Source organism: Pan troglodytes, chromosome 9 (assembly GCF_028858775.2).
Source record: "Pan troglodytes isolate AG18354 chromosome 9, NHGRI_mPanTro3-v2.0_pri, whole genome shotgun sequence".
Lineage (NCBI taxonomy): Eukaryota > Metazoa > Chordata > Mammalia > Primates > Hominidae > Pan > Pan troglodytes.
The window spans coordinates 51,069,954-51,088,581 of record NC_072407.2 but is presented as its reverse complement, the minus strand read 5'-3'; the positions used below and the strand labels follow the sequence as shown (position 1 = coordinate 51,088,581).

General features: G+C 39.2%; 1 protein-coding gene across 6 annotated transcripts in view; it reads right to left on the bottom strand.

The window, feature by feature from the left end:
* The window catches only part of CSTPP1 (centriolar satellite-associated tubulin polyglutamylase complex regulator 1), a 223,319-nt gene that overhangs the window by 86,891 nt on the left and 117,800 nt on the right, over positions 1-18,628 (bottom strand).

The window sequence follows — 18,628 nt, the reverse complement described above, 5'->3', positions numbered from 1 at the left end:
TGGAGGCAGGGGAGGGCAAGGACAGGAGGAAATGGGAATCTACTTGAGCTGGGTCTATTTGAGGATGGGCAGGACTGTGACAGACAGACATGGGGGAAAGTTCTACATGGTGGGAAAGCAAAAACAGAGGTGTGAAAGGGGGAAAGCACAAGGAGTGTTTGGGGAAAGTGTTTCTGTGTGGCCAGAGTATAGTCTATGAGTAGGAGAGTAGTGGTTGGAAAGCTGGTGTTGGGTCATGAGTGGCCTTAGGATAGTCATAAATTCATATTTCATTAGTAGGCAATACAGAACCATTGAGGTTCTCAGCAGCAGTGACAAGACCAGGGCTGTGCTTCAGAGAATTACATTTCCAACTGTCTTGCAGGAGTTCTCAAGCTTCAGTGTGTATGAGAACCACCTGCAGAGCATTTAAAATGCCTGGGTCCCAACCAAAAAGATTCTGATTAAAGTGGTCTGGGGAGGGACCTGGGCAACAGTATTTTTTAAAAGCACCCTAGCTGATCCTAATATGCAAGCAGGGTTGAAACCGCTTAATGTTTCCCAAACTTGAGTGATCCTAAGAATCACCTGAAATGCTTGTTAAAATTAATTCCCAGGCCCCTTGCCTGCTGGCTGTGGTCGAGTACGTTTGAGGTGGGATCAAGGAATCTGTCTTTTTGACAACCTCCCCAAGGTGTCTAATTAGGGTTCTAAATTAGGGTCAGGCGGTAGCAGTGGGAATCAAGAGCAGGTTATGCCAAGCAAAATAAAACTGGAAAATATTAAATTTTCAACATTATTTATATTTGCTTTTACATACTTCCAGCTTTAAACCCACCAAAACAACCAAATTTGAGTATGGTTTATTAAATTGACATCTTTAACCTAAGGTGGTTTTATTTTGATTCATAGTGTATAAACCTTAACTTAGTCATTTACTTTTGTTTCTAACAGAACTACAAGAGCAAGAGATTTCAGAAGCCTAAGAGGTATCATTCACTTTCTGGTACATCTATGTATCATCTCTCTCTCTCTCTCTCTCTCTCCCCCCCGCCCCCTCCATCCATCCACCCACCCTGTTTGAGATGGTGTCTCACTCTGTTGCCCAGGCTGCAGATCAGTGGGTATTTACAGGCACATTCATAGTGCACTTATGTTCTCCAACTCCTGGGCTCCTGGGCTCAAGTGAGATTACAGGCATGTGCACTGTGCCTGGCTTGGTAGATCTACTTTAGAGAATGCGTTTAATAACGTTGTGTGTTACAGTCTCACTTCAGCCTAACTTTAAAATTAAAAAACAACAACGGCCGGGTGCGGTGGCTCATGCCTGTAATCCCAGCACTTTGGGAGGCCAAGGCGGGTGGATCATGAGGTCAGGAGTTCAAGACCAGCCTGGCCAACATGGTGAAACCCCCGTCTCTACTAAAAACACAAAAGTTAGCTGGGCATGGTGGCACATGCCGGTAATCCCAGCTATTTGGGAGGCTAAGGCAGGAGAATTGCTGGAACCAGGACCCAGGAGGAGGAGGTAGCAGTGAGTGAGATCGTGCCACTGCACTCCAGCCTGGGCTACAGAGTGAGACTCTGTCTCAAAATAATAATAATAATAATAAAATCAACAACAACAACAACAACAACAAAACTCTTGTATTTTCAAAGAACTTCCAAAATCTGCTTATTATGTCCTTCAAAGCATGAAATAGCCAATAAACAAGTATTATACGTCCCTCTCTAATAAGAATTATTATTTTTAAATTTTAAACCAGGTGGAGTAACTATTTTTTCTCTTGAAGATAGGTAAAATGGAACTTAAAATTAAAGAACTTGTAGCTACTTTACCTTCATCTGTAAAACAATGAAAGAAGAAATAAAATCACACGGGCAATGCATTCTTATGCCTTAACTACTACAATTACGTTTTGGGCTAGAAAATCATACATTCATCTCAGAGACTAAATGACACAAAATGTATATATGCTCATTTAGCAGCAGAGCATGATAATGGCTAGAACATTTGACTGACAACCAGAAGACCTGAATTTGGTCTTGGTTTTACAGGTCCTACCAAGTGACTAGGAGACCTTGGCTTTGATTTTTATATTTACACAATGGGGAAGGGTTGAAGTAGATCAGTAGTTTTCAAACCATGTTCCACAGAAGCTTAGAATTTTGCAGAGGCACTTAGAAGTTTCTATAAAAGTTTAATTTCAATTCTTATTAAAAACATACTTTTATTTAAAGTCTATAAGAAAAACAAAATGTACACTAAATATGTTACACAGTAAATTTTAATATACACACACTATCAACCTGTGCTCATAGGTTAACTCATTTGTGGAATTTCTCCTACTCCACAAATATATATATATATATTTGCAACTGTAAATGTGCCACTGATTAGGAAATTATTATCTGCTCTGGTCTTTTTATTTTCTTTTTAATCCAGGACTATATTGCCATGAAAGCTGAGATTACATAAAATCTTTATACTGGATGAGAAGACAGATGTTGTCAAGCTCTCCTTTTACTTATATGATCTGGGTATAGAAGGAAATGCAAAGTAAATTTATTATTTTATAAAATGCTTGATAATTATAAAATGGAAGTCTTTAAGTGTTAAGATACTAACAAAGTAGTATAAGGTAGTCATATTTGTACGGTGACTGGAAAGGCAATGGCAGAAAAAAATTCAAGGAGTAGAGGATCATATAAAAGAGAAGGCAGCCAAAAATATTGTGTAGATAAGCACTAGCAGTTAAAATTATACAAGAAGTTTTCTTTTCTTTTTTTTGAGATGGAGTCTTGCTCTGTCACCCATATTGGAGTGCAGTGGCATGATCTTGGCTCACTGCAACCTCTGCCTCCTAGGTTCAAACAATTCTCCCACCTCAGCCTCCTGAGTAGCTGGAATTACAGGCGCGCGCCACCGTGCTTCACTAATTTTTGTGTTTTTAATAGAGACAGGGTTTCACCATGTTGGCTAGGTTGGTCTTGACCTCCTGGCCTCAAATGATCTGCCCACCTCAGCCTCTCAAAGTACTGGGATTACAGGCGTAAGCCACTGTGCTTGGCCAAAATTACACATGCAGTTTTCAAAATTAACATTTACATTTTAAAAAATATTACACTGGATAACATACAGATTGATACAGGCTGTCAGTTTTATTAGGACAAAGCCTTTAAGCTGCAGATCTTTCTGAGTTATTTGCAGGGATGTAAGCAGTTGTATCAAAATTTATTCTTTTATACTAAAGTTTCCTGATTGACATAAGGCAGGTATGAGGACTACAGTTAAAAAAAAAAAAAGTAATTACCATTATTTCTACCTTAAACTAAAATCCATTGAATATAAGTTTATCAATGTGGAAATAAATTAGATGGCTCAATTTGATAACGCAGGGTCACAACACGGCCATACTCACAACTTCAGATAAAATGTTAATGATAAATCAAAACAGGTTTTGGAGTCAACATGCAAAAGAAAATGAATCTTTCTGTGCTGAAACTGTGAATTAAAAAGAAGACCTCTGTGTTAGTCTGTCCGGGCTGCCGTAACAAATACCATAGACTGAGTGACTTAAACAGCAGAAATTAATTTTCTCACAGTTCTGGGGACTGGAAGTCTAAGATCAAGGTGCCAGCAGAGTTGGTGTCTGGTAAAGGCTCTCTCCTTGGTTTGCAGACAGCTGCCTTCTCACTGTGTCCTCACGTGGAGGGGCATGGGCAGCTCTCTGGTATCTCCTCTTACAGGGACACCAGTTCCGGTGTCTCTTCTTGCAAGGATACTAATCCTTCCTATCTGATGAAGCCCTACCCTTATCACCTCTCTTAACCTTAATTTCCTCCTTACAGGAGGAATTTCTTCAAATATAGTCACATTGGAGGTATGGCTTCAACATGGGAATTTGGGGGGGCAGACACAGTTCAGTCATACTAGCCTTTGAGTTATCTGATCTTTTCAAAAAATAATACCATTGAACAACTTATATATGATGTTATAATATACATTTATTTTTCTCCAAACAATAAAATTTTTAAACTAGCTGAGAAAATTTGTTGATTTCTCCAGAGTGATTACTCATTAATTAGGAATGTGAGCAACTCAGCTTTGAAACACAAATTTACTATTACTCCCTTTCTGAACATTAGTAAAGCTAAAAAAAGATCAGTCAAAATGTTAAAAACAAATCTATTAGTATTTGAAGCTACTTATCTGTATGAATCTCAATTTTTTGGCACACTTTTACCTTAAAACCAAATAAAAGTCCTCAACCTCATCAATAGGTTCTTGGAAACTGACTTTAAGTGAAACAAGGTATAATAAAACCAATTTCATCATAGGCTAATCGACATAAACAAGAGTTAAGTTCCTATGGCATGTTTCTGGTCACAAATAATCACCCAACTTCTAAATAAAGGCCCTACGCACCTCTAATATTAAACATTGAAATAAATGTGGGCTATACATACATTTAAGAAAGGTTAATAACAACAAGTAAGATTACCCAATTTTTGGTGAATCGCTGAATGACGACAGTTGTAGTGGTGGTGGATTAAATAAGAGAATAGATGTTTGCAAATAGAAAAATTTAAGGAGCACCTCCTCCGACCATGAATTAAAAAACAATCACAAATATGGTGGGCTAGCTGAACGCTTTCATACCGCATCGCTTATTGTTGTGCAGTTGTATGATTATCATCTACTTTATAAATTTGTATTTGATAATAATTTGTATTCATTCATTTTCCAACCTGCTTATTCCAGCTTAGGGTTGCAGGTGGCCAGAGCCTATCCTGGAAGCCTGGGACACAAGGTGGATAGCCCTGTACAGGACATCTCATTCCATCTCGGGGAGCACACAAACACACCAACATTCACTCACACTGGGACCATTTAGTCACACCAATGAACCCAACACATACATCTGTGGTAGAAAACTGGAGTACCCAGAGAAAATCCATGCAGACATGGGGAGAATGTGCAAATTTCACACAGTGGCCCCAGCTGGGAATCAATTTTTTTTTTCCTCATCAATGTTATAATGCAATTATGTTATTTGAGGACCTGCTGTACTGAAAAACTTTTCCCCTAAGATCAGGAAAAAGACAAAGATGCCTGCTTTCACTACTTCTATTCATCATAGTACAGGAAGTTCTAGCCAGAGCAATTAAGGAAAAAACAAACAAAACAAAACAAAAAAAACAAAAAAACCCCACAAGGCATCCAAATTAGAAAGAAAGAAATAAAATAACCTCTGTTCACAGATGATATGATCTTATATGCAGAAAGCCCTAAAGATTACACACACACACACACACACAACTGTTAGACCTAATAAATGAATTCAGCAAAGATGCAGCATACAAAATCAAGATACAAAAATCAATTACACGCTGGGGTGGTGGCATGTCCCTGTAATCTCAGCTATTTGGGAGGCTGAAGCAGGTGAATTGCTCGAACCCGGGTGGCGGAGGTTGCAGTGAACCGAGATCACGCCACTACACTCTAGCCTGGGCGACAGAGTGAGACTTTGTCTCAAAAAAAAAAAAAAAAAAAAAAATCAATTATATTTTTATAAATTAACAATGAAAAATATGAAAAGGAAACTAAGAAAAACAATTCCATTTACAATAGCATGAAAAGAATAAAATACTTAGGAATAAATTTAACCAAGGAGGTGACAGACTTGTATACTTGAAAACTACAAAACATCGCTGAAAGAGGCTGGGCGTGGTAGCTCATGCCTGCAACCCCTCTGCTTTGGAAGGCAGAGGCAGGAAGATTGCTTGAGGCCAGGAGTTTGAGACCAGTCTGGGCAACAGAGTGAGACCTCATCTCTAAAAGAAATAAAAAATTAGCTGGGCTTGATGGCAGAGGTGGGAGGATTGCTTGAGCCCAGGAGTTCAAGGCTACAATTAGCTATGATTGTGCCACTGCACTCCAGCCAGGGCAACAGAGCAAGACACTTTCTCTTAAAAAAAAAAATTGCTGAAAGAAACTGAAGATGACCTAAATAAATGGAAACACATCCTATGTTCATAGATTAAACGACTTAATATTGTCAAGGTGATACTACCACCGGAAGTGATCTATAGATTCACTGCAATCCTATCAAAATTCCAATGGTATTCCAATGGTATTTTTTAATAGAAAAAACCATTCATAAAATATCTTTAAAAGGACCAAGAATACCCAAAATAACCTTGAAGAAGAACAAAGTTGGATGACTCACATTTCTTGATTTTAAAACTTATTACAAGGCTGGGTGTGGTGGCTGAAGCCTATAATCCCAGCACTTTGGGAGGCCGAAGCAGGTGGATCACAAGGTCAGGAGTTCAAGACTAGCCTGACCAACATGATGAAACCCCGTCTCTACTAAAAATACAAAAATTAGCGGGTGTGGTAGCATGTGCCTGTAATCCCAGCTACACAGGAGGCTGAAGCAGGAGAAACGCTTGAACCCGGGAGGTGGAGGTTGCGGTGAGCTGAGATCGTGCCACTGCACTCCAGCCTGGGCAACAGAGTGAGACTCTATCTCAAAACAAACAAACCAAACAAACAAACAAACAAAACAAAAAAACCCCAACTTATTACAAAGCCACAGTAATCATAAGGACAGGCAAACCAACAAAAGAGAATGTAAATCCCAGAAACAAAAATCCTCATATATATGGTCATTTGACTTTTGACAAGGGTGCAAAGGGTACCATTCAAGGGGAGAAAGGACAGTCTTTTCAATAAATGGTATTGGGAAAACTGAATATGCACATGCAAAAGAATGAAGTTGGACCCTTACCTAATACCTTACATAAAAATTAACTCAAAATTGATCAAATACCTAAATTTATGAGCTAAAACTAGAAATTTCTTAGAAGAAAACATAGGGGAAATCTCCATGACACTGGATTTGTAAATGATTTCCTAGATATAACACCAAAAACACAGAGGACAAAAGAAAAACAGATAAATTGGACTTCATCGAAATTAAGAACTTTTGTACATCAGAGGATATGATAAAAAAAAAAGTGAAAAGATGACCTACAGAACAGAAAAAAAATTTGCAAATCATATACCTGATAAGGAATGAATATCCAGAATACATGAAGAACTCTTACAACTCAACGACAAAACAGCCTGATTCAAAAAGGGCAAAGGGCTTGAATAGATACTCCTCTAGAGAAGATATAAAATGGCTAATAAGCATATTAAAAGACACTCAACATCATTTGTCATTAAGGAAATGCAAATCAAAACCATGAGATACCACTTCACATTCTTTAGGATGGCTATTATCAGAAAAATAGAAAATAGCAACAAGCATTATTGGGGATGTGGAGAAACTGGAACCCTTATGCATTGCTGGTGAGAATGTCAAATGATACACCTGCTGTAGAAAACTTTACAGCAGTTCCTCAAAAAATTAAACATAAAATTACTGTATGGTACAGTAATCCCACTTCTAGTTATGTGCCCAAAGTATGGAAAGCAGGGACTAGAAAGATATTTGTACACTTACATTCATAGCAGCATTATTTACAACAGCGAAAATGTAGAAACAACCCAAGTGGCCATCAACAGGTGAATGAATAAACAAAATGTGGTATATACACACAATGGAATATTATTCAGCCATAAAAAGGAATGAAATTCAGATACATATTACAACATGGATGCACTTTGAAAACATCATGCTAAGTTACATAAGTGAGACACAAAAGGACAGATATTGTACACACTTATCTGATGTATCTAGAATAGTCAAATACATAGATACAGAAAGTAGAATGGTGGTTTCTAGGGACTGGAGGAGGAGAGAAATGGGAGTCATTGTTTAATGGCTACTGAGTTTTGGTTTTGCAAGATAAAGAGTTTTGGAGATGGAGGGTAATAATGGTTGCACAACACTGTGAATGTACTTAATGCCACGGAACTGTACACTTAAAAATGGTTAAAGTGGTAAGTTTTGTTATATAGGTTTTATTGCCATAAAAAAGATTTCTCAAATTAAAAAGTGGTAAATGGTAAATTTTGTTATATATTTTAACACAATAATAAGAAAAACCATATATATATATTTAAGACCTCGTTTCAAGATGAAATAATTTCTAAGGTCCCTTCTAATTCTAAAATTTTATGTGATATCATGGAGATATCAAGGAGAAAAGAGAAAGAGAATCTATTAATAGTTGAGGAAAAAGCTCCTGACTGAATTAAGAGTGAAACTTTACCTTTTAGTGATTATAAATGGACCAAGAAGCTCTAGCAATGGTAGCAAACTCCAATGCCTACAGACGCGCAGGGAATGTCAGCAGGTGAAGCAGGGCAGCTTGGGTTGGTGGTAAATCTGAGACCATATGCTCTGTCTAAAGGGAGCAGCTGCATCTCTGCCCTGGTGAACTGTCTCCCTGCAGGAATGTGGGCATGGTGCTGGGAGGATTTTCCATTCTTCAAGTGAAACTGAAATTGAGACTTTTATGTGAAACATTGGCATCTAATTGAATCTAAGTACTTTTAACACTGAAAGTCAAAGAAGACACATCTGTAGGCCAAGGCATGTGTAGTTAGCCGACTACTAGTTTGTGATACCTTTCATGGAGTGAAGGCAAAAACCCAGAATACAAAAGAAGGAACGGATGTACTATTCACCAGTGTTTAAAGTTTGATTACAGATCATGATCTAAATCTTTCAAATCCTTATTTTGGAATACTGAATATTATTTTAATTAGGTGTTATTTAGTATAGTATAGCTTTGATTAGGCTGGTTTTTATTGGAGCACTTTAAACATGAAGTTTAGCACCTGGCATATAGCATTTGCTCAATAAGGGGTAGCTATTATTAATTTAAATCAGAAGTTCCTATACAATATAGAAAAGTTAGTGTAAAGCAGATTTTAAAAACTAACCTATCCTCTGATAAAATGAATGATAATATAATCCATTCAATAATCTATCTTCTGTATCACTACTGGGAAAAGGTAAGCCTTCATATTATATAACAAAAAAATCATTCACCTGTATTAGGTGCTAGGGATATAATTACTGGCAAAACAAACAAGGTTCCTGTACTCATAAAGTTTATAATTTTAATAAGGGAGATGGACATTAAGAGTCATTCAAGTAAATACTGAGTCAGAAACTGTAATAAATGATATGACTAAAAATCAGAGGATAATCTGAAAAATTATAATGGAAGGACCCAATTCAGATAAGGAAGGGAGTCACAGAGAAGGCTTCTTTAAGGACCTGACCTTTAAAACTAAAACCTACAGGTATTATGTATGGAGGGTTGAGGAGCTTCAGGTGGTAGAGAAGATAGTGACAAAAGCATTCCAGGAATGCTTGCGTAAGAGCCCCAAATAACCAACATTGAAAAAAAAGAGAACATTAAATAGGGGGAAAGATTAAAGTTATGGGAGGTACAGAGGTGAATGATTTGAGGGGCCATCAATTGTCAATTTTCTCCCTGGAGAAAAGATTTTGAAGAAGGAAATAAACATGAAAAACAAAGGGAAAATTAGGAACTCAGGAGAAATAAACAAAACAGGAGCTAGGAAACAGGCACTGAAATTCTTGTTGATTGTCTACATCTGGTTTCTGGGAGAAAATGAGAAGAGGAGATGCACTGGCTGGAGCAGGTGAAGATAATTGGCTGGTGGGGCCCACATCACTGAAGAGACCACATGGAACAGTTCTTGTTTGTTTAAAACATTACAGAAGCAACAATTGCTCTTTAATAATTCAAAGACAGCCACCCACTCCTGTAGTAAAGCGCTATTAATCCTCACTGAATGATTTTTACTGGTGAAGATAAGGATTAGTGACAAGCAAAATCAAGTGAAGTTCAAGGCAATTACAAAAAGAAGTCAGACCAACATCTTCATTTCAGCCTAAAGTGTCTGCATTTTCCCTTGACATCACTTTGTCCACCATAAACATTAGATATTTTAGAAAAACTAACAGATTTTTATCACATACTCAGATAGACCCACTGCAATTCCCTGATTCCTAGAATGTAAGCTCTATAAAAGCAGGGATTTTTGTCAATTTTCTGATCATACAGCAAAGTCGACAAGAATAAAAATTTCTGTCTGTCCCAGTCACTGCTTTATCACCAAGAACTGATACATAAATGTTTGTCGAATGAATAAATATGAACACAAAACCACTGTGAATTCAGAGTGAAACATAAAAGATGAAAGAAAAAAAAAAGGAAAGGAAAAAAGCAAGAGAGGGATAAAACTGGCCATACTTTACATTCTGGCATTCATTCTTGACTCTTTCTCTGCCACATCCCTCACACAATGAATCAGCAAATCCTGTCAAACCAACTTCTTAAATAGCTCTTCATTTTCATGGTCATTTCTGTTATATTGTAATAGTCTCCTAACGGGTCTATGCTTTCACTTTTACCTGCCTTATATTTTCCATGCTTTTGTCTGTGTTACATGTGAAAATACCACACAAATGGAGAAGATTCTACTAACTTCAGGAGAAATTTTTTATTTTCATAGGGTTTTGGGGGAACCAGTGGTATCTGGTTTACATGAGTAGGTTCTTTAGTGGCGATTTGTGAGATTTTGTTGCACCCATTACCCAAGCAGTAACAATGAACTCAATTTGTAGTCCTTTATCCCTCACCCCCAACCCATCCTTTCCCCGGGTCCCCAAAGTCCATTGTATCATTCTTATGCTTTTTAGTGCACACAAAGCCCTTCGTAACCTGGGGTAGCACGCACAGCAGAGTTGTTAAGAATGTGGACTTTGTGGGCTTGAGAGTGGTGGCTCACACCTGTAATCAGCACTTTGGGAGGCTGAGGCGGGTGGACTGCTTGAGCCCAGGAGTTTGAGACCAGCCTAGGCAACATGGTGAAACCCCATCTCTACAAAAAATACAAAAATTAGCTGGGTGTGGTGGTATGTGCTTGTATTCTCAGCTACTAGGGAGGCTGAGGTGGGAGGATTGCTTGGGCCTGGGAGGCAGAGGTTGCAGTGAGTGGGCAACAGAGTGAGACTCAGTCTCAAACAAAAAAAAAAAAAAAAGAAAAGAAAAGAGAAAGTGTGAAAATGTGAACTTTGTGAAGATGTAGGTTGGAATATGAGCTGTGCTACTTATAAACGCTGTGGCCTTGTGTGAGTTACTTAATTCTCTGACTCTCAGTTTCTGATTCTTTTTCTTTTCTTTTTTTTTTTTTTTTTGAGACAGAGTCTCGCTCTGTTGCCTAGGCTGGAGTGCAGTGGCATGATCTTGGCTCACTGCAACCTCCACCTCCCAGACTCAAGCAATTCTCCTGCTTTAGCCTCCTGAGTAGCTGGGACTACAGGCATGCACCACCACACCCAGCTAATTTTTGTATTTTTAGTAAAGAAGGGATTTCACCATGTTGGCCAGGCTGGTCGCAAACTTCTGACCTCAAGGATCCACCTGCCTTGGGCTCTCAAAGTGCTGGGATTACAGGCATGAGTCACCGCGCCCAGCAGACTCTGTGTCTTAACATATAAAACAGGATAGTAATCATATCAACTCATATGTTTATTGTGTGGATTAAATGAATGAATACATGTAAACATTTTGCTCAGTGTATGGCACATAAAAGCATTCCGCATTATCTCCTATTGACTGTGGTAGTGTTTCCTTATTATGTGTTAAATACTGGCCACAATGACTTCTTACCACTTTCCAAAGGAACCGTGTTGTTTCATGTTATCATACTTTCAGAAATCGTGTTCCCTGTTTTTAGAACGTATTCCTTATTTGCTTAACAGCTTTCTACTGCTCCAAGATCCATCCCAACTGTCTTTGCTCCTTTATAGCCTTCACCCGCTTCTATAGAATTGACTATTTTCTCCCTTGTGCTATTATGGAATCTTATGCGTGGCTCTAAAAATCACCTGTACTCTATGGAGACTATTTCTACACCACTCAGGTTTTTTTTTGGCAGAGAGGGGGCGGGGTTGAATTAAGAATCTAGTTTATTTCTTCTAAAAAAAACGGGATAGATGTACAGAATGTGCAGGCTTGTTACATAGGTATACGTGTACCATGGTGGTTTGCTGCAACTATTGACCTGCCCTCTAACTTCCCTTCCTTCACCCCCCAGCCCCCCAACAGGACCTGGTGTGTGATGTTCTCCTCCCTGTGTCCATCGTGTTCTCATTGTTCAGCTCCCACTTATGAGTGAGAACATGCAGTGTTTGGTTTTCTGTTCCTGTGTTAGTTTGCTGAGGATGATGGCTTCCAGCTTCATCCATGTCCCTGCAAAGGACACGATCTCGTTCCTTTTTATGGCTGCATAGTATTCCGTGGTGTATATGTTCCACATTTTCTTTATCCAGTCTATCATTGATGGGCATTTGGGTTGGTTCCTATGCTACTGTTTCTTCTCCTAGAATAAGAGCTCCTTGAGGGCAAGTATTGTCACTTACTCATTTGTATTTCCAGCCTGTCATGCAGTGTTGATGCATAACACGCTGAAGCAATAATACAGCCTGGAGTCAGACTTCATGGCTTCTCCTGGCATTGGCTTTTTCATTGACTGGGTGTGTGACCTACAGCAAGTTATTTAATATTCTAAATCTGTTTCATTTTCTATGCAAAGGAAATAATAGCATCTACCTAACACATAGGGTTGTTGTGAAGAAAAATGAGATAATCTACATAGAAGCACTTAATACATGTTAATTGCTATTATTATCATTTTCACTATATTGTATTTTTCATGTCTAGAAATTCCATTTGGATCTTTTTAATATCTTCCACTAATCTCCTAATCATATTCATGTTTTCTTTACATACTTAAGCATATTTATATGATTTAAAATAACTATTTTAAGGTCCTTGTTAGTTAATTCCATCATCTCTGTCATTTCTGGATCTGTGTTTCTATTGATTAATTTTTCTCCTGGTTATGGGCTGTATTTTCCTGCTTCTTTTAATGTCTGGTAATTTTATTTTGTTTTGTTTTGTTTTTGAGACAGGGTCTTACTCTATTGCCCAGGCTTGAGTGCAGTGGTGCGATCACAGCTCACTGCAGCCTCAACTTTCCAGGCTCAAGCAATCCTCCCGCCTCAGCCATCTGAGTAGCTGGGACCACAGGTGTCACACCTGGCTAATTTTTTAAATTTTTTGTAGAGACAGGGTTTTGCTCTGTTGCCCAAGCTGGTCATGAACTCCTGGGCTCAAGTGATCCACTTGCCTTGGCCTCCCAAAGTCCTGGGATTGTAGGCATGAGCCACCATGCCTGGCCTGTCTGGTAATTTTGAATTGGATGTCAGACTTTGTAAATTTTGCATTGCTGAATGCTGGATTTTGTTAAATTCCTTTAAAGATTATTGAATTTTGTTCTTATATAGCATTAAATTACTTGCGGATCAATTTAATCCTTTTTGCTTTTAAACTGTTGAGAACTCTACCCAGTGCCCGGTGTGTTTTGAGGTCTCTTCCCTACGGCTGGTAGAAGTTTGAATTATCCTTAGCCCCTTGTATACTCCAGAAACTGTTTGGCCCACTGTTTTCTGGTGGTTCTTTTTCCAGTCCACACATATGCAGAATTTGTAGCCAAAGATTCTGGAGCTCACTGAACAACTTCTTCCTCTCTTGGATTCTGACCTGTAAATTCTGGCTGCTCCAGCCTCCCTAAACCCCAGTCTCTGCCTCCTCAACTCAATAACACTGCTAAGCTCTTTGACAATCTCTCTCCCTATACTGTTGCTTGGAAACTGGCTCTCAGAATCCACAGCCCCCACTGCCTATTGCCCAATGTCTGAAAACTGTTGTTTCAGATATGCTGATTTTCTCATTGTTAGTGGCAAGAGGGCAATTCCCTTAGTAGATACTTCTTCACAGATAGAAGAGGAAGTACCTATCATTATTTTATCAAATGAAATATATATATGTATGTATGTGTATATATGTATATATTGAAAATTAAATTCTAATTGAAAATAAACTTGGAGAAGGCACTTTTGAGCCGATATCCCTAAACAGAAGTAAAGATTTACATTAAGAGAATATCAATCTTTGCCAGACTTAGAAAATTCAGATTAATATTCCTATACAGAAAAAATTAGCAAAGTGAGAAGTGTAATTTTAAAGGCTTTTAAAATTCTAATATAACTTTTGCTTCCAAGAGTCTAAAGTTGCTTAGATACCAAGAGGTTTGTTACAGTCTTCATGAGATTATCTAAAATTTGGACAAGATAATTAGCATCAGTACTCAGTCATGCAGAAAAGATATCATATCCTGTACTTGCTAAAAACTGGAATAAAATATTTTTTGTCAAAAGGGACCAGGTCCTTAGAGTTCTACAGGTGGCTTCATTTTTAGATATGTTATGCTCTTGTTTTGCTACCTCCCAGAAGAGTTACTTTCCACTTGATAATGCTAAAGTATGCACATGACATTCTAAGGAAGTTATATCTGCAGAAGAATAATGCAGTAGGAGTTCCACTGAGTAGGTAGGTACCTGGCATTATAATTGATAAAATGGGGCTTAATAAATCCTTTCCTTTAGAACCTTGCCTCCAAGAGTTTTCACTAATTCCGGATTAAAATTGGAGATTGACACATTCTGGTTTAGAAAGATGTTCTGGAGTTTCCTAGAAAAAGCTGAGAATACATTAAAGCTACTTAACCAATTATTTTAGGAACACCTAGACACAGATGTTGCATTTAGTCTAAGAAATCTGAGGCTGTCTGATTAAGAAGCATAACAATAAACAGCCAGCATAAAATCTAGGTCTTGTTTATGGCACAAGGAGAAACTGGGGGAATTTGGAGCTGCTTATTCTTAGCAGCTGGATGAGTCACTGGCAGCTGCTATTAGAAAGATAAAGAAACCCACATCTGCTAAGAGTCCAAATGCTATATGAATCCCCCGTGATAGTAAATACATTCTTGAAGAGGCCCCACTTCTATATCAGGAAAAAAGTTAAGGCTATCTGAAGACTGTTTTCCATAGTTATCTCCATATGTTCTATCACAGAAACTAGCTCTAGCCATATTCTTCAATATACAGCTGACCCTTGAACAACACAGGTTTCAGCTGTGCAGGTCCACACTTTTAGGTGGATTTTTTTCAACCAAATATGGATCGAAAATACACTATTCTAGGGATATGAAGCCCTGTATACGGAAGATTGACTTTTCACATATGAGAGTTCCACAGGACTAATGTAGGCCTTGATTATGCGTGGATTTTGGTATAAACAGGGGTCCTGGAACCAATCCCTGCATAGACTGAGAGACGACTGTACTAGGTGGTCTAAAACAAATATTTGCTGACTGAGTGAGGGACTGGGAAAGATAACCTCTGATAACATAGCACGAGCTTTACCTATATACTCACAGTTCCCAGTTTTGTTTACATAGAGACCAATGGAATAGTTTTTCTGAATTACTTAACTTAAAATTGAGTCCACATTGGTTTTTGCCTATTAGTGCATTTATTCTGTAAGGGAAATGATACGATCCTCAGTACACTAAGTACTTCTTTCATAATACTGTAATGGAGATGCATGATCTCCAGAGTTATATGTCAAAGAGGCAATGATTGAAGTAAAAATAGTAGAAATAGCACATCAGCATATTAGTAAATCTGGGTTCTATTTCTAGCTTTGCTACTAATTCACCATGAAATCTTTCTGCAAGTTACGCAATTTCATTATTTACAAAATGGGCACAATAATACCCACTTTACCTATTTCTTAGGGCGTGGAACTAATAAGATATTCGGTGGAAAAGTTTTAGAAAAGATTTAGTAACTACATATAAAAGTTTAATAGCTATATATTTAGTAGCTATTTAGAAAAGTTACAGTTTCGTAGCAGTAGCATTGATTAGAGCATGGTGGGGAATCTCATAAATTCAAAAGCAGGGAGACTACCTATTCACTGACTATAACCTCAGTGGGGAGGGGAGGGGAAGGGAGGAGAGGGAGAAGAGAGGAGGAAGGAAGGAAGGGAGGGAGGGAGGGAGGGAGGGGAAAGAAGGAAGGAAGGGAGGGAGGGAGGGAGGGGAAGGAAGGAAGGGAGGGGAGGGAGGGAGGGGAAGGAAGGGAGGGGAGGGAGGGAGGGGAAGGAAGGAAGGAAGGAACGAAGGAAGGAAGGCAAGAAAGAAGAAAGAAAAAGAAAAGCAAGCAAGCAAGAAATTGTCTTAAAGGTATTTATGAAAACACATAATATGAAAGTAGGAGACCAGGCATGGTAGCCCACGCCTATAACCCCAGCACTTTGGGAGGCTGAGGTGGACGAGTGGCTTGAGCCCAGGAGTTTGAGACCAGCCTGGATAACATAGCGAAACCCCAACTCTATAAAAAATAGAAAAATTAGCCACACATGGTAGTGCACAAATATATTCCCAGCTACTTGAGGTGGGAGGATCACCTGAGCTTGGAAGGTCGAGGCTGCAGTGAGCTGAGATTGTGTCATTGTATTCCTGCCTGGGTGACAGAGTAAAACCCTGTCTCCAAAAAAAAAAAAAAAAAAAAAAAAAAAAAAAAAAAAATTGAAATTTATTCTGTGGCTATTACTTGAAGGCTTTTAAAAAATATTCTTACCCAGTGGCCCAAGCCAAAAACTTGAAAATTACCACGGTCTTCTCTCTCATCTTAATGCCAAATCCAATCACCAAATCCTATGGATTCTATCTCTGAAAGTGCCCCTTCCGTCTCCATACTGCCTTAGTTTTGGCTCTAATCTCTCACTCAACTACTACCAGACTTCTATGTTCCTTGTCTCTAGTCTAGGCCATCTTCTACACTGCCTTTTGAATGATCTTTCTAGAACTCAGATATCACCACACCACTCTCCTATCTAAAAGCCTTCAAATAAGATGGGGCATGGTGGCTCACATCTGTAATCCCAGTGCTTTGGGAGGCTGAGGCCTTGAGCCCAGGAGTTTGAGACCAGCCTGGGCCACACAGCAAAACCCCGTCTCTACAAAAAAATTTAAAATTAGCTAGGTATGGTAGGCATGTACCTGTAGTCCTAGCTAGTTGGGAGGCTGAGTTAGGAAGATCACTTGAGCCTGGAAGCTCAAGGTTATAGTGAACTATGATCATATGATCATGCCACTGCACTCCAGCCTGGGCAACAGGGTTTTTTTTTTTTTTTTTTGAGATGGAGTATTGCTCTGTCACCCAGGCTGGAGTGCAGTAGTGCGATCTTGGATCACTGCAAGCTCCACCTCCTGGGTTCACACCATTCTCCTGCCTCAGCCTCCCGGGTAGCTGGGACTACAGGCGCCCGCCACCACACCCGGCTAATTTTTTTGTATTTTTTAGTAGAGATGGGGTTTCACCATGTTAGCCAGGATGGTCTCGATCTCCTGACCTTGTGATCTGCCCGCCTTGGCCTCCCAAAGTGCTGAGATTACAGGCATGAGTCACCGTGCCCGGCTGCAACAGGGTCTTTAAAAAAAAAAAAAAGCCTTCAAATAATATCCAGAGAATAAAATTTAACTTTTTTGTTTGTTTGTTTGTTTGTTTGAAGCAGGATCTCGCTGTCACCTAGGCTAGAGTCAGTGGCATAATCATGACTCACTGTAGCCTCAACCTCCCTCAGCTCAAGTGATCCTCCCACCTCAGCCTCCCAAGTAGCTGTGACTACAGGTATGTGCCACCACACCTGGCTAATTTTGTTTATTTTTTTGTAGAGACGAAGTCTCAGTATGTTGTCCAGGTTGGTCTCAAACTCCTGGGCTCAAGTGATCCTCCCACCTTGGGCTCCCAAAATGCTGGGATTACAGGTGTGAGCCACCACATCCAACCCCAATTTCTTTTCTTTTCTTTTTTCTTTTTTTTGAGGCAGAGTCTTGCTCTGTCGTCCAGGCTGGAGAGCAGTGGCACGATCTCGGCTCATGGCAACCTCTGTCCCCCAGGGTTCAAACGATTTTCATTCCTCAGCCTCCTGAATAGCTGGGATTATAGGAGTGCGCCACCACACCTGGCTAATTTTTGTATTTTTAGTAAAGATGGGGTTTCACCATGTTGGACAGGCTGGTTTCAAACCCCTGACCTCAAGTGATCCACCTGCCTTGGCATCCCAAAGTGCTGGGATTACAGGCTGAGCCACTGTGCCTGGCCCAATTTCTTTTTTATGGCTAAAAAATGATCTTTCAGCAGCTCCATTATTTCTTTACAGTCTCATCTCCCCTAAGCTCCTTCATAAACTCCACACAAACTCTAGACATCCTGATCTGTTATGTAAGTATTCTAGGTTCTTTTGTGCTTCAGCATATGTTCTACCTAGGATGCCCTTCTCTCCTTTATCCACGTGAATGATTCCTACTCTTCCTTCCCAGCTTAGATCAAACAGTCAGTTCTAAGGAGAACCTTCTCTACTCCACTTTTCTCTCCCTTCTCTAACAACAGTATCCCCATCCCACCCCCATTCAGGAGTTTCTTTCTTCATATTCACATTATTCCTTGTATTTACTGCATGGCATTTTAATATCTGCCAAGAGCAAGGGCTGTGAAGTCAGACTGCCTGGGTGTAAATCTGGGCCCAGAATTTACTATGTAACCTTGCCAAGTTACTTAACCTCTCTGATCCTCAGTTTCATTAGTTACAAAATGGGGATTATGGTATCTACCACAGAGAGCCCTTGTAAAGATAAATGAGTTACTACATGTAAAGAGCTACACTTGGC